The sequence below is a fragment of the Terrapene carolina genome, unplaced genomic scaffold, assembly GCF_002925995.2.
Source record: "Terrapene carolina triunguis isolate 2854851 unplaced genomic scaffold, T_m_triunguis-2.0 Scaffold211, whole genome shotgun sequence".
In the NCBI taxonomy this organism is placed as follows: domain Eukaryota; kingdom Metazoa; phylum Chordata; order Testudines; family Emydidae; genus Terrapene; species Terrapene triunguis.
The window spans coordinates 31,749,047-31,770,145 of record NW_020664562.1 but is presented as its reverse complement, the minus strand read 5'-3'; the positions used below and the strand labels follow the sequence as shown (position 1 = coordinate 31,770,145).

The following is a 21,099-nucleotide window of genomic DNA, read 5'->3' as shown; positions in this document are numbered from 1 at the left end:
AATGGGGGCAGGGGTCCCGGGGGGAGCAGTCAGGAAGGAGGGGGGGTTGGATGGGGCAGCAGGGGGCAGGGGTTCCGGGGGCAGTCAGGGGACAGGGAGCAGGGGTGGTTGGATGGGGCAGGAGTCTGGGGGGGGCATCAGGAATGAGAGGAGGGGTTGGATGGGGCAGCGGGGATCTGGAGGCGGTCAGGGGACAGGGAGCAGGGGGTGTGGATGGGGCAGGGCCCGGGGGGGGGCGCCCTTCAGGGAATGGGGGGGTTGGATGGGGCAGGAGTCCGGGGCAGGGGGGCAGATAGGAGGTGGGGGCCGGGCCACAACCCCCTCCCCTAACCAACCCTCCATACAATTTACGAAACCAACGTGGCCCTCAGGCCAAAAAGTTTGCCTGCCCCTGCACTATTGCATATCTTTAAGCCCTAATTCTTTTAATGTTCAGGACCATGTATTTGAATTGGACCGACTAGAATTAACACACTGGCTTTTCATACACCAAACCTACATTTCAATTCTCAGACCCTTGAGAAGAGCATCTTGTACTAGAAAAGTGAAGTAAATGTATTTCTTTACTCTTTGCAAAACTGTATTTAGTGCCATGCTTATACTATTACAAACAATATTCTAATTTGTTAATACCTGTTGTGATATAGGAATTATCCAACCAAATCAGATGAATGGTCCATCATTTTCAAGATGATGTCTCAAAAAGTGACCAATATAATTTATTTCAAAGAAAAGTGTTTATAACAATAATAACCCCCCACACTCATTTAGACAAATATGCAATAGCATACCTATAGAGATGTTTCTTTCTAATTCCTGGAAGTTAGTAAAATCATCCCTTGTGCCAGTCACTAAGTTTTATCCTAGCAAGTGTAACTGTGAATATTACTCATACAAGTGTCCAATATTTTTTAATCCCACAAAGCTTATGCCTAAATAATACCTTTTGGAAATAACTTCCACAGGCTAATTTTGCATTATGAAGAAAATATTTCTAGGTGTTTTATAAATATAATTTTTAAAAACATTTTTACATCTAATTTGCCTGGTACTGAAGTAAGGCTCACTGATTTATCATTCCCAGGATCAGCTAGCTCACTTAAAAAAACAAAAACTCAGGGCTTGTCTACTTTACAGCGCTGCAACTTTCTCGCTCAGGAGGGTGAAACACACTCCCGAGCGCTGCAATTTTCAGTGCTGTTACGTGGCAGTGTAGACAGTGCACTAGCGCTGGTAGCCATGCCCCCAGCACTGGTAGCTGTGCCCCTCAGGGAGGTGGTTGTTTTAGAGCGCTGGAAGAGCTGTGCCGTGACTACACAAGCCATGTTAAAGCATGCCACGGCAGCACTTTAACATTGCCAAGCCCTTATTTTTCTTAAATTAGAACTCAAATTCCACCACCACCCAAATTCCCAGTGATAAGTTGTTCTTTTGTCCCCCCTTCATACAGGTAAATGTATCCTCCCATTGGATGGAGTTTTGCACTCCCCACTCCCCTGAAATTGTCTGCCTGCCAAAGTTCCAGCTGAAATTTTCCCCAAGCAAATAACTTAATATTTTAAATTATATACATGGCAGATTATTGTGCCACTGGCTTGCGCATACCGATTCAAAAATGATTGTCCAGCACGTCCCTTGAATTCAGTGAAAAGTCACCCTTGCTGCAACCCTTTCTGATGGCATTAATGATTATTACAACATACTGCATTCTCTGCCTGATGAGACTCCTACCAGAACAGCTGTGATTGCACTCGCTCTTCCAGGTCAATCTTGACTTTTAGGATATTGTTCTCTGGCCCTTATGTTGCCTAGTGAAAGGGGTCAGGAGTGACAGCATGCCTAGGCAACCTGATCTATCAAGGAGAACATTATGTCCAGGAATTATAAAATTTCTTGCACACTAGGGCAATGAGGAGACTATTTTTTAGCTTGTGAGATGGTCTTGGTGATATACTCCTTCAACAAATGGACTGTCTCCAATGAGTAGAAGATAGCTCAGCGGTATATCTGACGTTGTCTCAGAGTCAAAGCACTCTTTTTCCCAATAGCTTACAAAACCCATATTCTTCAGAAGGGGCACCTTTAATTCCACTGAATCTCCCCAGAAGGATTTTATCTCCCATGATTCACACCTCAGACATGTGACTGCCATCATGCACTCTCATCAGGAGGGGATAGTGTAGTGTATCATTGGAGATGCAGTCCAACCAGGGAGCCTAGCCTATAGAGGAGAATGGGCAAATTACTACTCCAATAATCATCATGATGGCATTTCAGAATTGAAGTATTTCAGTTTTCTATTTTTTTGCTGAAAAAATCAAAATTTCTCCATCTCTATTAATTACTAATGTTTTAGCAGATTTTGTTGCTCCATTGTTTTCCTTTGACAATATTTTTGTATCGTTTCCAGTAGTTAAAGTCATCATACTAAGCTTTTCAATCCTTCAAATACATTTAGGTCACATGTAAATCTTGGCATTTAAGAGTAACAGGAACTCAACTGTTCCTCTTCCCCAAAAAAATACTGGGTAAGGTTAGGAAGTCTGAACTGTAGTATACAATTCTTAGTCCATACATAGTAAAGTAAGGAGTTAGAAGTAAGCAAGCCTGCAGTAAAACTCTAAATACATAACAATACTGGGTAGGTGCTAGATAGCACTAATTATCAACACGTCCTGTAGGATGGCATTTCATTAGCATTCTACAGAGTTGTGTAGCTTCTGAGCAATGCTTTAATCTAAAAATTTCAAACAAGACTATTTATTTTCAAATCATGAATTATGACATAAGGTAGGCCTCCACTCACATTGCCTAAATGGAATTATTTAATATCCTGACAAATTTATTACTATGGTGTCACAAAACAGCAGAATTTACACACTGATGACAGCCATCAAGACAATTCTGCCAATAATCTTTTAAATCCATCAGCACTCAAAGGACCATAAAGAATCACACTGAAGTGGGAGTGACAGGATTGCTTCTAATGCTGTTTCACAGACAGGTCTTTTTCAAAGATACTTTAATAGAAAACAAAATGGAAAGGATTGTTTTCTATTTTGCTTTGAATGTGAACAATCTTTTTTCTAGTAGGGAAAATATGCTTGCTTGTGGAAAAACTGATGTATATATAATTTACTATTTTTGCAAATTGCATTTTAAAAATGATCACTTTAAAAAAGTCTCAAAGTAGCAACTTTTTGACAAATGTTAACAAAGACACTCAGCATGCCAATATGAAGTAGATAAGCTGTCACTTCAATACTCATGGGGCTTAAAACAAAGTAGTATTGCAGAGGTAACAATTTTTAGAACTCCTCATCCACATCAGGACAGATTCAGTAAAGGAGTCATTATGCAAGTTCATTCTCTCATCTCAGAACATAAAATTAAAACCATCAATAGGACAAAAAAAAAGTGTTTTTTAAAACAATATCCATCATGGTAAACTTACAAATCCAACCACTATTGAGCATTTTTATTGCAATCACTTTATCATGAGATTATTTCTTGGACATTCATGAAATGACCTTGGACTTCATTTGCCCCTTACTACTGTTTTGTGCCGGTAAGGTGCTAACCCAGTGTTTAAATCTTCCAAAATTAACTCTCTCTTACCACTCCTTCAAACTACACTCCCAGACTCTCTATATATAGCTGTCATCTAGCACCAACCTAACACTTCCTCATCCTCCTGCCCGATTTTGATTCCTGGCCCTCTCTTTTTCAGTACATTCTCTCACCCTTAACGCCACCAATTTCAACTTCTATGTTGATCCCTTAACCTCCAGCCTCTTCCCCCTCACCTTATTTAAGCTTTTAAATAAGCTTTTAAATTTTAGATGAACTCTTCCATTCACTGGACCTCATCCTCACTAAACCCTACTCTCTGCATGATCTTTCAATAGTGGGGTTCTCTTTCTCTCTCTCTGACCACTATCAAATTTCCTTCAACATTGTCTGCTCAAGCATAGAAAGGAGCACCACGACACTGAAACAGTCATCATTCATTTCCTTCCTCCATATATACTATCCTCTCTCATCAAGCACTTTCTAAACAAAGTTCTCTAAGTTCCTAGACATTATGCTATATGTAAGCATTCTATCATATTACAATGACCCTTACCGAGAAGATATCTATTGCAACACTGCCCACCTACCTTCCGTCCACTTAGCACACTAGATATTAGCTGTACTTGTTGATTTGTATATATACTCAGATTCTCCATGTGTTCCCTTACCTGTTCTTAAATTAGTTGTAATTAGCTATTTTTGCAAAAACTCTTCCTCGTTTCCCAATTATCCAAATTTCTTTATTTTTCTTGTCAGACAGATTTTGTAAAAAAGTTAATTATCTCAACTATTTTGAGTTATTCATTTCATACCTGTCTCCTCATTTATGAATGGCCTAATAATTTCGCTCTATTTGTTCAGTTTACTCTGACATATTTTCAAAAGCCCTATCTACTTATGTTGTCACAGTGACACAACAAACAAAAGATAAGTTAGAACACCAAGGCCCATAATCGTGCCAGACAACTAAGAGACAGCAAGGGAAGACTTGCAGCATAGACAGTTTCTTAATAACTTGTATTCTATTTTCCTTACTACTTGGCATTTCTATATACTCACATTGCGGAATATTAATGTTTTTCTTCTTTTTTTGTTTCAGAACATCTCCATCTTCTGCCTTACTTTCTATAGCCTCACCTAGGTTAGGTTTTTTCCCTGAACAAATTTCCACAGTGTTAGCAATGGTAGAAGCTGAAGTATACACAAGGTACTAGTGCTTTAGCTACTATGTCAATGACAGGTTTAGTTGATACACTTGTCAAAACACCAGCAACTAGAGCAGGGGTGGGCAAACTACTGCCCGCAGGCCGAATCCGGCCTGTCAGGGCTTTGGATCTGGTCCACGGGATTGCCACCCCCATGACACCGCAGGCCCCGCGCTGCTCCCGGAAGCGGCCGGCACCACGTCTCTGCGGGGCGGGGGCAGATAGTTCCATGCGCTGCCCTCACCTACAGGCGCCTCCCCCCACAGCTCCCATTGGCCGGGAACAGGGATCCGCGGCCAATGGGAGCTTCAGGGTAGGTACACACAGGCAAGTGCAGCGCGCGGAGCCCTCTGTCCCCCGCCTTCCCCCGGGGCTGCAGGGACATGGTGCCGGCCGCTTGCGGGAACAGCGCAGGGCCAGGGCAGACAGGCAGGGAGCCTGCCCTGGCCCCGGTGTGTGCCGCTACCACCCCGGAGCCACTCCATGTAAGCAGCACCGGGCCGGAGCTCGTACCCTGTACCCCTCCTGCACCCTGCACCCCAACTCCCTGCCCCCCACACCCTGCTTGCACCCCACACCCCTGCTGCACCCCAACCCCCTGCCCTGAGCCCCCTGCCACACCCCGCACCCCAATCCCCTCCTGTACCCGCACCCCTCCTGCACCCTAAGCCCCTGCCCTGAGCCCCCTCCCTGCACCCTTGCCCTGAGCCCCCTCCTGCACTCCGCACCCTCTCCTGCACCCCAACCCCCTTCCCTGAGCCCCCTCGTACAGCCCACACCCCTCCTCTGTCCCAAAACCTTGCCCTGAGCCCCTTCTTGCACACCGCATCCCTCCCACACCCCAACCCCCTGCCCCAGCCCTACATTCATGGCCCTGCATGCAATTTCCCCACCCAGATGTGGCCCTCGGGCCAAAAAGTTTGCACACCCCTGAGCTAGAGCCTGTTCTACAATAGCACTCCTACCAAAACTGCAAGAACGCACCAGAACTCATGAGTTAAATGACAACTCATCTTCTCCTTTCTCCAATCTTTTAGAAGCCCAACTCTATTCTGCCAGTTTTAATCTTTAGAATAATAAATAAATAATAATAAATCTCTTATTATAGCACTCACTGGCTATGGTATAATTTTTTTGTAATTTCATTGGCCTTGATAAAATAACCAAGTGCCAACCATGGTCATGTTTTAACAAATCACTGATTAAAGCACTTACATTTTTCATGTACATTTTACATAATGAGGTTGGAAAATTCAGACTTCATAGCCAGGATTCCAAGTCACAGATTTTCCTAAATTGTACACAACATAGATTTTCATATGTCAAGAGGCACTTCCGCTTTTTTTATTTTTCAAGGCTTATCTTGTTTGTTCTTCTCTTGGCTACTCTAAGGATACACTAAATGATAATTTTATCAAAATGGAAGGAGGACAATCAGGTACCTTCGTATTTTAATAAATATTTGTTTAAAAAGAAAAAAGAAAACTATTGGCCAGCCCAGCTATATTTCGCAGCACAATGAAGTGCCACGCAGAGTATGCTAATCCAGCACCCTAACTGATCTCAGGCAAGAAGGGTTGGATGCCCCATAAGAAGAGAGATATGCCTGACCTAAAATACGTACCAAGTAGCTTTAAACAAAACCATTATTCTGGGCCTAAATACAGTTTTATAAAACATATTCATTTATTTTCAGGAGTAAAAAAACCTGTTGAAATAAATATTTCAACATTCCCTTAAAGTTTTTGGAAACAATATACTGTACCATTACGCTAGTGCACAAGAACCAGAATGTGAAAACAGACTAGAAGGACACCAGTCTCGTTTCACTGTCCAGGTAAGTAAACTGTCTGCATAAAGTCCTGCCCAAACTAAGGATGGAACAGAAGCATAATTTTCCTGATCAGTGTGTTTAAAGATTTATTTTTAACTATATGAATTATATTGTGCTACAGTGTAGTCCCCCTAAAATTCTGATCCTGCAGTTGTCAATACATATGCAAACCTCTGTGCCTGCAGAGCTCCATGTGGGGTGCAGGGTGGTCCAACTGTAGGATGTCTTCTGAGCATCTCCTCACAAATGCTGGCACGGGGGGATGCCAGAGGCAGAGCCAAAGCATGTTGCACTGTACAGATTCTGGGCAGCACCTGTAGGCAGATGGGGACAGACTGCCCTAATTCAGACAGCCCCTGTGGGATGTCTAAACTACCCAAGGGGCTACTCTGTCTGCTATAACAGCCTGAAATTCAGACTTAAAGCTACTATAACCCTCACTCCCCATGAGCTCTGTACACAGCCCCTGAGAGGCTCAAGATTTCTAATTTGGCAATATCGCTTTAAAATTCATAACGTAAAGAAGGCAGCCAAATTTTGGTCCAAGTTGTATTTTGTAAAGCTGCAAAAAACCTGATGTTTGCCCCCTTTTTACTTAGTTCTTACAGATGAATACGTTTATTATTATTTTGTGAAGTACAAATTCTGTGAAGACTTTTCTCTTTTGAATCCTTTAGTTGTACAGGACTAATTATGGAAGATGCTTATTTTTTCTAGTCTGGACATTATTTGTTTCAGCAATTTCATGAGGTTGGCATAGCAACTATTAATGAAAACCTTTACATTATAAACTTGGGAATAACTCCTAAAGAAATTAAAAAGTCACTGTAACCTCTTTTGGATTAATTTGCTTTTATTAGTCTATGGTTGGTATAAAATATTCTATTGCGGAAGAACACGATGTTATTTTAGATGCACATCTAAAACTATAGTCAAGTATTTATGGAGTAAAACTGTCAAGTAAAAAGCTTAGAGAGCCCAGTGTTGCTAATGTTTCTTTTCTGGTTCACTTACAACTGAGCCCAAGGCATAAAAAAAGAAACAGCATCTGAGGAAGCCTTGTTTGCCCATTTTAAAGTGCAAGTCCTTTCCAAATACTGTAAGAGAAAAAGTTTAAAATTTCTATGCCAAACTCAGGTTTTCCTCTTTCTTAATTCCTCTGAAGAGCTGGCATCATGTATTAAGGCAAGCGAGCCTTAGCCTGACAGATTTCATTTACATGCCATTCCTCAGCTTTGAGCTTACACTTCAATGTTGTAAGGCTCATGACTGTAGATCAGTGGTGGGCAACCTGCGGGCTGCACGCAGCCTCTCAGGGTACTCCGCTGGCAGGCTGCCAGACAGTTTGTTTAAATTTGCGTGGCTGCCCGCAGCTCCCAGTGGCCGTGGTTCGCCGTTCCCGGCCAATGGGAGCTGCAGGAAGCAGCGCAGGCACGTGCTAGCCGCCATTTCCCACAGCTCCCATTGGCCGGGAACAGCGAACCACAGCCACTGGGAGCTGCGGGCAGCCGTGCAAATGTAAACAAACTGTCTGGCGGCCTGCCAGCAGATTACCCTGATGGGCCGCAGGTTGCCCACCACTGCTGTAGATGTACCAAAAGCCAGAATTTTATGTAGTTATTCCTAATTATACAACCACTTGATAATATTCTATAGCTTTACAATGTTTTATTCGTGCTCAAACATTATTTTTTGTAATGTATGGATCAATTAAATTACAAACTATATTTTTGTACTATTTGTCTTTTTAAAAAATGTGAAAATTTAGAAGTTGGAAGAGATTTGAGTGGTTTGGGAAGTATATCTACGATCCTTCCAGAAAAAAAAAAAAAGTCTATTCATCTCCATAACATAAAGTTGCTTAGTTATGAATATAACTTGGCTAGATATTTTATTCCAGGAGTGATGGCTAGAGTAGAAACCCAAAGAGTTAAGGTATGGAAATGTAAATCAAATGAGTCTTCATAAATCATTTTCACCTAATCAGGGATCACAAACACTAAAATACATTAATCATAAATGTATGCTTATTGTTGAGTATTACTACAGGGCAGAGTTAAAGCTGTGGAAATATGCAGTTGAGATATTTGGATATCTATCTAGCTAAGCTTATGTCTGTTACAATTGGAGGTGTGATTTTCACCATGCGTAGGCACACCCACTCTAGCTTTAATATAACTAAATTGCCAAAAATAGCACTGAAGACACATTGGAGTGAGCTTCAGCACAGGGTAGGAAGGCAAGTACAAACCCAGGGTCCCAGGAGCACTTGTACAGCCTGTGCTGAAGCCCATGCCACTGTACCTTCACTGTTTTTAGCCACTCTAGCTAGATTAAACCTAGCCTAGCATGGATCTGTCTACCCAAGAGGCAATCACATCTCTGACTCCAGGATAGACATACTATTAGATACTTATATAGCTCTCATCATGGTAGTATCTGAGAATATCACAATATTTTAGGTAGTTATGCTTACAACACACCTGTGAAATAAGGAAGTATTATAATCCCCATTTGACAGATGGGGAACTGAGGCAGTGAGAGAGTAAGTGATTTACCTATGGACACACGAGAAGTCTGTAGCACATTAGAGAACTGAACCAGGGTCTTCTATGGCCCCAGTTAGTATCCTAGGCAGTAGAACATCCTTCCTTTCATACCTTAACACGTTTGGATCTTTAAGTTTAACCTTGAACTTCTTGGATTTGTAATATTTGTTATTGGGATAATTACAATAACCCTGTAAATTTTTTTTAACCTCAATCACTGATATGGACTCTCAGCTTTAATGTAATTTTTTAAAATATTTTTAATATTTAAATTTTTAAAAAATAAATAAAGAATAAATCTTGCAAACTTTGAGGTATATTTCTTAATTTGTTACTTAAAAATATGTTCGAGTCTTTTATCCACCCATATACTTCTTGATGGAAAAATACTGAAGTTTTTCCACTAGTGGCTTGTTACTTTTATAGAAAATTCATATTATAAAGAAAATGTAAAGTGCACAATGAATAGGAATGTAAAGTACAAAAAACCTCTGCCCAAGAGCATGGCGAAGATTCTTCCTTAGCTACTGAGAGCCAATAAGCACAAGCTTAAAATAAAAAAGATGTTCAACATTCAATAATATTAGAAAAACAGGAAGCAAACCACAGTGCTTTAGTTGTTTTGTTAAAAACCATTATTTAAGGCAGAGAAATTGAATCAATCATCCTTAATAGCAGAAAAGAAAATTAACAGCTGGTCATATCAGAGTGGAGTTCTTCTGTAAGCACACTAAAATATTGTATTAAAATAACTCCATTCATTACTTTGAAATAAATACTTGGAATTACACAGAAAAGAATTCTGCCCACAATCTCACAACACTATTTTGTACTTAAATGTATTTCCATTTTTCTCCCATTCCACTGGAAAAGGGGTGGGGGGAAGCAACTCAAGATCCTTTTTTTCAAATGGGCTATCTGAACACACATTATATTATTGTGAGCCTAGAGGAAAGGTGCCCCCAGCATATAAACATATTTCAACTGAGGCAAGACAAAGTAGTAGTCTGCATTTGACTCCCCTGTGAGAAATGATTCTGGGTACTCCTATGCTTTTACAATGAGGCAACAGCAACATCTGTCACTTTTTTTTCAAATCTAAAATTTACAGATTATATCTGTAGATGCCTAGTCACTTTGCCATTCACAGAATAAATTTATTTCTGTGAACCAGAGAGACAAACTCTTCTAACATTAAATGCGAGTCAATAATTCAGCAACTTTTCTAACGTTTTCATATGTGTCAAATACAAATAACCAAGAATTATACTATGTAATTATAGCCTTAAACTTTGGAAATGTTGTTGATTTAAAATATCCACTTGCATTCATGGATGTTAAAAATAGTGGCTTTTCTGACTGGTATAATGTATGTCACAAAATATTTCCTGTCCACTGAACACACATGCTTTGGTGATTATGGGGTCTAACTCATGAAACAAGTCTGAATACATGTACTTCATTAGTTTATTACCATACTGAACACTGAAGTATTCTTGGATGGATATACTACTTATACATTTATTTGGGAATTCATAAAAAAATTATATGCATTATGCATGCTCCCAATGCTTTTCGGTGATTTTTTAATATGAATTATATTTGCTTCATTGTTTTGTTTTTTACTGTTTCTTTGTTTTGCTCTATTTTACAAAACTTAGTATGTCGAGTACACAGCCCTTGTTTTTTCAAGTGATATGAAAAATAGCCTTTAAGAGCAAAGAAACAAATGAAACTAGCAAGGAATACTCCTTTTGTTTTCAGGGGCCTCAGACCCTCAGCCACATTGTTATCCAAAGCAAACCATAGCTTTTTTTTTTCCTGACCACCATACATGTTATCACCAAACTTCTCAAAATGTAAATCTCTACATCAATTTTTTTGCAAAACATAATAATGAAATTAGTTAATCCACTTGACCAGCCTCAGCTAGTAAAGTATGTTCCCACCACAGAAACATTACTGTATCCATATCCTATGCTGTTCCTAACCCTACAGTAGTCACAACATAATTATCCCTAGATGTGCAAAGACTGCTGATTGTTTAATACAATAAACTCTTAGCAGTACTGTTGCAATGTTTACAGGGCGGACAGATGTACACTTTATATGGGGTTATATGGGCAAAAGACAGAGAAGATGAAATGAAAAAGTTCAGCACACATTTAAACATCTGACCACCACGCAACCAGTCAACTTTAAACTTTACTAAGACCAGAATGAGTCTCCCACTCAACAACATTTTTTAAATTAAGACCATCATCAATTTAAAGCCTTTTAGACTGCTGGGAAGTATATGGACTTTGTCCAATGGCTGTACCTGATGTGTTTGTAACACAGTCAACAACGGATTTATTTTATAGCCCCGACTGAGAAAACAACTCTTAAATCCTGTCCGCCTAAGAGTACCTTCCCTTTGGAGATCTGTATGCGTCTACCTTGGATTACACTTGTTTTATGTTTTTCTTTCTACTGAACATCTTTTTGAAAAACAGTTTTGATAGGTGGGCAACAAGTACCCTACAATCTACTTATTGCATCTATGTCACACAATATAACCATTTTCACTATTGTTTTTGCACAGTATTTAGATTTAATAGCCACTGAAGAAATAAATCTACAGAATCAATGGTTGAGTTTGATGTATCTAAAATGCAAAATTCAAGGATATCAATAGTTTATGCCACTCCTGTATTCCTGTTGCATATTCTGACATTTAGAGTTCCAACAGCTTTCTTTTTAAATTAAGCAGAATTCTGGAAGACCATTAATAGAAGTTTGCAATCACTGCAGATCCGGTAGCATCTCAAGGATCGGGGTCAGCAAAAGTTAGTACCTCAAATAGCAACATATTTATCTAATGATGACAAAAAGTTTAGAACAGAAGCTAAGTGCCTCATAGTCTTCCACCACAACCTACAGATAGATTAATGTGTGGCAGCGATAGGCTTCAGGGGGATCAATCCTACACATACTTCATGCTCGAGACTAAACAATTTGGCCCCTGCCTACATCATTTTCTGATTTCTTAACTCATCTCCCTCACTCCTTTCACATCACTAATGAAGTCGTTCTCATTACCCTCTCTTTTCCTACTCATCTTCATATCTCCTTCAATCTTAATGTGCCAGTCACCTGCAATTTATTCATTCAAATCCTTCCTGAAAATCTCCTTCCAGAAGGTTGACAAATATCGAATCCATGTCAACAAATTCTGTCAACATACTTCTTAGAACAAAACCATTTCCCCCCCCTAAAATTAGCACTCTCTGGATCTCATAGTCCAGGGGTAGGCAACCTATGGCACACGTGCCGAAGGAGGCACGCGAGCTGATTTTCACTGGTACTCACACTGCCCGGGTCCTGGCCTACCGGTCCGGGAGGCTCTGCATTTTAATTTAATTTTAAATGAAGCTTCTTAAACATTTAAAAAACCTAATTTACTTTACATACAACAATAGTTTAGTTATAAATTATAGACTTATAGAAAGAGACCTTCTAAAAACATTAAAATGTATTACTGGCACGTGAAACCTTAAATTAGAGTGAATAAATTAAGACTCAGCACACCACTTCTGAAAGGTTGCTGTCCCCTGTCCTAGTCCATTCTTGCACTGCATATAATTACTGTGTTATAAGCCAACAGCATATGCTGTGCACTGCTCCAAAGACTGCAATTTCCCTGAGGCAAAGACACTGTTTTATATTTTGTATGGTATTGAACAAGTGACTGCACTCAACAACGATATCATGCATCAGACCAATCTGGAACGTACAGCAGAATAATCAATGAATGAGTGCCCAATAAATAGTGGCAGGAGCCCAAAAAATTCAAGTATTTGGATACAGATGCAGTAGAACCAACATACTTTTAGAGGGCTGGCTTGTGAGGTATCATTTGACTTAAGAATTACTGGAGTTGGTCTTACATTCATCAAGACCTACTATATATTAAAGTATAAAGAAAAAACAACTCTGACTAATGTATGAGACAAAAATAACAGATACTTCACCACTCTCTCAGGATAGCATTTTCTATGTTAAATAAAGAAGTGAATGATGAAACAATGCATTTTAACAGGAAAGTTAATCTGTGGGTGATTTTCTGTTTATGTTGGTGCTGCTCCTATGTTTCTAATTAAGACTGGATGGTGCTGTGGGGGCTGCAAAGTAATAATGAACTTCTGAATCCTGGCAGTCCAGAGTCCTCTCAATTTCACATCCACAAGTAGAGATGAATGATCCCACTGTTGTGGCCTGAGCAGAGCCACTACAAGCATTGAGCCTGAAGCCTTTTCTTTTCTTTTGCTCCTTAAAGTAAAAAACTAGTGTTTTAAGAAAAGCAAAACAGTAAACCATGAGTATACTGAAAAATATAAAACCATAAAAAAATACACTTGCCAAATGACAGAAGACATCTTTTCTGCTTCTCCTCTGTAAGGTAAGATGACCAGATAAAAAGGGGAAAGTTGCAGACCAAAGAGGGATGAACAATGAGAGCTTCTGATTGGTTTCTTTCCTGCCTGAAATCTACAGAGAGAGGAGCTATCCACAGATCTGCACTGGTGCAAAGTAGAGTTCAGAAATTTTTTTTTTTTTTAATTGTGCCAATTTAGATAGCATACTGATGGCTGTCAACATGATCAAATACCAAATTCTGGTCAGTTAAACTGACTGCTGTTTTACTCTGGCTTTCAGAGGTAGATACAATGAAAAACTGTAAATATAATAAATAAAATAAAACAAAAACAAACAGCCATAAAAGTACTGCAAGACAAACAAAACAGTAAAATTCTGCAGGCAACTGATTTTCAGTATTTGTAAAAATAATGAGTCCTACAAATGCAGAGTAAAAATAAGTACAGATTCATTCTGAAATATGCATGCCAAATGTAGTCATCAGAAAAACAATTCCCTCTTCTCCCCACCCGCAAGCTGCTTCTCATTTAGTCTGAATTTTAATTTTTCTGTTGTATTCATAAATACTGTAGACTGACTCTGGTTATTTTTGATGAGAATATATATTTTTATTACAAAAAAGTATTCCCACTCACTTCAAATTAATATTTTGATTCTGTCTTAATACATCAAAATTGGATCTCTTTACCATTCAAAATATTTTCTTAATATTGTTCTACTACAGAGATTCTAGTGGACCATACATGGTCTGTAAAACACTTGCTGTGAATAAGGGAGAACCCACTGGTCACATGATACAAGCTTGTCATTTTACCTTATTAAAGACAACTAAAAGGACAAACACTTTTCTAAATATTATTTTCCAGCAATCATTATAGCTGCCATGGGAATATTATAAAATATTAAAAATAGGAAGGAAGGTGGCTTGTGAGACAGAGAACAGGAGAAGGCAATATCTGTATTAAAGTATGGCCCAAAATATAAAAGTTGGACAACTCCTGACAAAATTGGAACATTCTTAAAATGAACAAAGGAAATGATGAATTCTTCTACATCATTCAAATTCTGCTTTAATGTAAGAGAAAAGGCTTCCGTCACTATTTTTTAGAAATCAGGTTCCCATCAGTTTTAAGATCAAATTCATGTTTTTATTTATGCAATAAAGTTTTAATTTAAGAAACACCTAAAATTCCTTTCAGTGATAGCCCCCGGCTTGGTTGCAGATATAAAAAGAAAACTTCATATCAACAGAAAGGAAACAAATACAAAAGCACTACAGGATTTATGTTCTCAGCATTTGAATCAATGTAAAAAATCAAGTAATTTTCTATTATTTTGTTGCTTTACTGATTAATGACTAATTTGCTACCAGGTACAACAAACAAAATGATGATACAGTGTTAAGCCAAAGCAAGCAAGAATATAAAATAGGGTAACTACTGTCACTGCTCAAATGCAAAGAATCCTAACAAACTAATTATGATTAGACAGTAATAGACTGAAGCAGACTTTTGTCAACATGCCATGTTTTGCCCTCACCTTTACTTAGATTACAGATGCCAAAATATGCAACGTAAGTTATATTTTGCTGTACTTCAAACCTCTTCCCAATCTAGGAGCACATACAAACATGATAGGCTGTCCTTCACTCTCCATTAAAATCTTGGGGGTACCCTTAAAAAACATGTTTTGACTTCAGTACCAGAACAGCTTGAACAAGGGTCAACAAAACAACAAAACAAGACAAGAGTGATTTTGGACAGAAATGGTGTAGAAGGAAGAATTATTGAGTTCTTAACTGTACAGTACTGTACTATTTGTTTAAAATCATCATTTTAGTCTAGAAAGTATATTATACAATAGGAAAAAAACCTGTTACTTCAAGTTTAATCCTACTTCTAATAAAGATATATCAAAATTAATTTAATTTTTTTTTCCCCAAACAGAACACAAATGTTTTATGCAAATAAAAACATAGCAGTGCAAAAGAGTTAGCATACCTGGGCTACCAGAGCCTGGATGTTACAGAAGTCTAGAGATATATTTTAGTGAATCTGATCTTAAAAGTTCTCTTTTATGAAGTCTGCTCTACTGTGAAAGCGACATTTGAAAAGAGAAGCCATGTCTATAGTGCCCTTAAGGCTATAGTTATATAAAACTACCTGTAAAACTTGATTTATAAGCAAGTTCTCATAAGCACAATGCAAGATTGGTGCTAAAGCAAATGCTGCCAACTTGAAAAAACTAATCATCCCAGATGAGTGAGCTTTCCTTACCAAATGAGGGGAGCTACAGCATTAATTTCTACAGAATAAGTCTTTAAAACAAATTATAGCCCTTATAATTGTAAAGATAACCTGCCAAATTTGAACAAAAAGTAAACCAATTAAATGCCACAAAAATGGAGGCTGTGGAAGAAGCAGAGACCTCTAACCAGCTGCCTGAGTACTGTGCGGAGTATAGAAGGAAAAGATGCTCTCTCCCATCTACTTCAGCCAGAATGCTGGTGGAAGGATAGAGTAACAGAGCCTTTCCATCCTTGCAGATGCCAGAAAGCTCTGGGGAATGGGTAGAATAATGAAGAATCCCCCAACTCAATAGCCAGAAGGTTCTGGGAGAGGAATAAGAGAGAAAGCTCCTTCATCCTTTCAGGAAAAAAGAGGATGGTGAAGCTTCAAATTTATTAGACTTTTACTAACCAGAAGCCCATACAAAACAGAACCCCTGAGCAGAGTAGGAAGGAACCCTGGCAGAAATCAGAGCACCTTCCCATTGCTCAGCAGGTGATGTGGCAGAGAAAGTGGAATGGACTAGAGCCTTGTCCCTGGGCCTCCCTGACAAAGACCCAACTCTTCTTTCATACTTAACTCTGAAGTACATTTGGTGTTCTAGGTAAGCGTCTGGTAAATTTTTCAGATTCTGCAAATGTTAAATATCTTCACAGAGAAAATATGATTAAGCTTATTTTTTCCCTTAATAATTACGCTATTTGAAATAGTTAATTACTTAAAGAAATAAACATTTTATAATTAAAGAGACAAAGAAATAATCACCTTAGTTTTTAATCACCTAGAGAGAACTCAGAATGGTGACAATTACAGTATTGTACTAAATTAGTACTACATCGACTTAAAATAGCTATACACCTGGAGGATCATATTAAAAAAGATATTCCTATTTAAGGTCCAGTCTGCTACTACTTATCCACACATAGTTACACCATTCAATAGAATGAAAAGAAATAATTTATTGTGCAAGAGTTGCAAGTTTGGGCCCAGTCTTGGGCTCTAAGACATTTCCTCTTAAAACTACTTATTTTATACAGTCTTGAGGGCTTTTCATTAATTTTGTTGCTCTCAACTGGAGTTGGATCAGACTCTAAGTAACTGGCTCAAAGTCATACTGACAGCGTAGAATCCTGACTTCACTGAAATCAGCTGGAGTTTTGCCATTCACTTCAACAGGGCCCAGATTTCACCAGACATCTGCAGCAGAGCCAGGAAGACCCCAATCTCCAGGCTCTCTGTCTTAGTACCTTGTGAAAATAGTGAACATCTTAGCACATACTCTTCTACTTCATAAAATCTGCAAAACTCCTGTCTATTTTTTCACTCCTAGAGTTACAACATCAGTTTTTTGAATAATAGCTATTGCTTCTATTAATTTTAAACAAAGTACTTTAAAAATGCTCAGATTTTTTTATGTAAAATAGAACAATACCAATTTTACTGTATTCAACTTACTTTCTCGGAAACTTATATTTACTTACAAAAAAAACTTTTAAATCATAAGTTACAAATCTACAAACTAATTTGGGGGCATCAGTTCTTGTATAATCAAGTCTTAAAACACATCAGAAGCAAAAACTTCAGAAAGTGAATAATAGTTAATAAGATTAATCTAACATTACAACTAGAAAAACACAAACAAAAAGTGTGTTCTCAAAGGTTTGCCAACTTAGTATTTAATTGGGGCTAGATCATATGCCAGAGTTCCACCTCTGGAAACTTGAGTCCATTTATGTGCACTAAGTTACAAGGTACAGCGAACCTGGTAATAGCAATACAGATCCCAGTGCATGGGTAGTCCCATCATAAAATTAATAGACCACATTTCTCAATAACTGATAATATGCTCCAGAAGTCCAGGCTTAAAGAATTGAGTGTCACATGTGTAGACTGTGTAGAAATTTCAGAGCTATATAGCAGTCTAGAACTGTAACAACAAGGGATGTTGCAATTTTAGCGTAGGAGAACTGTCAGGGCGCCTTGGGTAACCAGAAGTGAAACGTAACAGGGATGCTACAGGGCAGGAGTAGGACCAAATGCAAAAGCTGCGAGGGACCAAGATTAGAAATGCAGGGAGTACTGCAGAGTTGGAATGCTTGGGTGCCACAGAATATTATTATTTTCTTTAATTGCCGATAGTGGCCACAGTGTGCAAGGCACTTTTCAAATATAAGAGAAAGCGTGTTTCAGGTGCTGCAGCACACCACAGTACAGTCACGGGAGGTCATGTCTGCAGTACCTGGCATCACTGTCCATTCTATTTAGACCTTTCTACCTCACCTATCACAACCATGATATTGGCATGCCTGTAAAACAGAAGTGGTGAGGGTGTTACAGGGCACCCTCAGAGGCATCACAGCAGAAACATGCAAGGAGCAGACAAAGCAGTCCTGGGAGCCAGGTCTACACAGGGGAACAGCATTATTATTTGTTCTGATTTCCAGTAGTGACCACAGTGTGCTAGGCACGTTGTAGATATAAGAGATGTGTTTGGGGTGCTTAAGCACGCTGCCCAGAGGATGGCCCAAGGTGCTACAGGATAGGGCATGGTCAGAATGCAGGAAGTCTGCTTTACCCGAGGACAATGGGAGGTGCTGGGAAGAGGCAGGGCTGCATGAGAAAATATAAGGGCACTCCAGGGCAGGGCTATGGGGCAGGCAGACAGCCAGGGACGCTTCGGGACAGACAGCAGGGACTGATAACGGGGGGCACTTGAGGGCAGACAGCAGGCGACGCTGCAGGGGGAACACAAACTGCCAGTGGGCCACAGCGGGTCAGCAAGGGAGATCGGGTCAGCAAGGGAGATCAGGTCAGCGCCTACTGTGGAGCAGCAACGGTTACCGCACGGGCCCAGCACGCGCTGGTCCGATTCCCTAGGGTGCTCAACCCCGCCCCCCGTGTGCCCTGAGGCAGGGAGGGTGCGAGGAGGCTGTTCCCACGGTCCCGGTCCCCGCCCCCTAGACCCCAGGTACCATTACCCAGCAAGCCCAGCGCCGCGCCGCCATCCTGCTGCCGGCCAGCTCCCACGGGAACCACACAGCCTCGCGAGAACTCACTCCCTTTCCCTCCGCCTTGTCTCATACTGTCCCCTCCCACACAGCTGCGCTAGGAATCAACATGGCGGTAGCGCCGCGCACGTGTCCCGGTCCCGCAGCAAACGCCTCGTACTGGCACCCAGCGCGCGCACACGCACATGTACACGCACGCGACGGGAGGGGGGGGTGGAGCCGATGCGCACGCGCAAGAGTTGCCTTGCCGCTCCGGTCCCAGGCAGTTGCGATTCGAACGGGGCGCGCGAGCCTCCTCCCCCACGCGCTGGTCACGTGGGAATTTCCCCCTCCATCTGCCCCCCCTCGCGGGCGCCGAATTCGGCATCATCCGGGTCCCCCCTTTCCCTTGTGTCGAGGCCTCACCTGGCTCCCGCTATCTCGCGCGCACGGAGCCCGCCGGCAGAGGAGCCGTTTCACCTGCTCGTTTGCTCCGTGCCGCGCACCAGGCAGCGGCGGCGGCGGCGGCTCCACACAGCGCCTGCTCCCCCCTCAGCGCGGCGGCTCCTTCCGCTTCCTTCCCCTCCCCCCGCTGCAGCGGGGACCCGCTCCCTGCAGCTCCGCCTGCTGGTAGCTGGGGGAGGCGGCCAGCCGCCGCCTACGCTCGCGGGGTGAGGGTCGGCGCTGCCCCGCGGAGCTGGGCGCGCCGAGTGACTGTTCTCCCCGAGTAGCGTAGGGGGAAAGTCCCTGGCTGGGTGCGAGCCGGCTCTGCCCACAGGGACGCGACGGGCGTCTGGCCAGAGGGCGTGTGAGTCAAGACCGGGCTGGGCCTGACTTGGGCACTGTGAGATGAGGATGGTGGAAGCAAGAGGTGCGAGGGATGGGTCAGAGCTGCTGCGTTCCCTGCCCCCACCATCCCCACCTAAAACCTTCTATCTTCAGAGCATGCAGGCAATGGGGTGGCAAGGCCCAGCCATAGGAAGTGGTTCCATCTGCTCCCCAGGCAGGCAGCTCTGGCTTCTGGGCTTTTAGACCAGTGACTCTCAAACTTTTGTACTGGGGACCCCTTTCACATAGCAAGCCTCTGAGTGCGACCCCCCCCTTATAAATTAAAAACAGTTGTTTATATATTTAACACCATTATAAATGCTGGAGGCAAAGTGGGATTTGGGGTGGAGGCTGACAGCTCGTGACCCCCCCATGCAATAACCTCCTGACCCCCCCGTTTGAGAACCCCTGTTTTAGACTGTTGCCCACCCCCCTTTGGCTTAACCACATAAGCAACTTTGGGGGGGGGTTCCACGTTTGTGTCCATTAGGAAGAGAAATTGATGAGGTGAGTCAGGTGTATTTTTTGGCACAATCCTGTTGATTTACAAAGGATGTGCAGAGAGCCCTGTTTCCATTAGAGTGACCTGATGACCTGATTTTATAGGGACAGTCCCAATTTTTGGGTCTTTTTCTTATATAGGCTCCTATTACCCACCCCCTGTCCTGATTTTTCACACTTGCTGTCTAGTCACCCTAGTTTCCCTGGATGTTGTAATGAGTAAGGCAGTTTCCTTGCTGAGCCAATCCCCAAACCAGTCAGTTCTCAAGGAATTTTGTGTCTCTTCTCCTTCTCAGGACCACGCTTATGCCAAAGAGGCTTCTGTCGCTGTCTGCTGGCTTTCTTCTCTACATGCACTTTGCAAATGCAGAAGCTATGGGAGCACAAGCTATCAGGGAACACATCATCCCACAGAGGTTAGCTTCTGCTCAAGCATTGCCATATAGCCCATTGCTTTGGGCAGTGGCAGCTTTTATTTCCAACTATGTCACAACATAAAAGAGCTTAATTGTGCCTTCCATGGAGCCTGAAAGACGGGTGATTAGCTTTAACCAGATTTGTGATTGTAGATGAAAGACCCGCTTGATGGCAGCCATTAAACATCTTTCCAGCACAACAACATTGTCTTTATCTGTGGCCTTTTCTAGGGCAAGAAGGCTAACTTTATCACTGCTCACAAGGAACAAGGGTCTACGCATCCTGACCTGTCACAGGCGCTGGCACCTTCCCTTATATTTTATCCAAACTGATACTGCCTACCTTTTTTCCAAGACCTTTTCAATCAGCTATCTGACTGAAGTCAGTGAGGGAGCTCCGCACAGAAGCTGTAGTAGCTGTTCTGTTTGTTTTCACTCTAGGATGCTGTCTGTCTTTAGGCAGATCTGATATATCTTTTATTGGTCTCTTCCTCCTCCA

General features: G+C 41.3%; 1 protein-coding gene across 5 annotated transcripts in view; it reads right to left on the bottom strand.

The window, feature by feature from the left end:
- LOC113407405 (ZZ-type zinc finger-containing protein 3-like) overlaps nt 1-19,405 on the bottom strand; it is a 96,954-nt gene extending 77,549 nt beyond the window's left edge. For all 5 annotated transcript variants that reach the window (XM_026655890.2, XM_026655891.2, XM_026655894.2 and 2 more), the window contains exon 1: nt 19,282-19,405. The gene's annotated coding sequence lies outside the window, so the exon portion shown is untranslated. The remainder of the gene's footprint in view (nt 1-19,281) is intronic.
- Nucleotides 19,406-21,099: the final 1,694 nt, after the last annotated feature.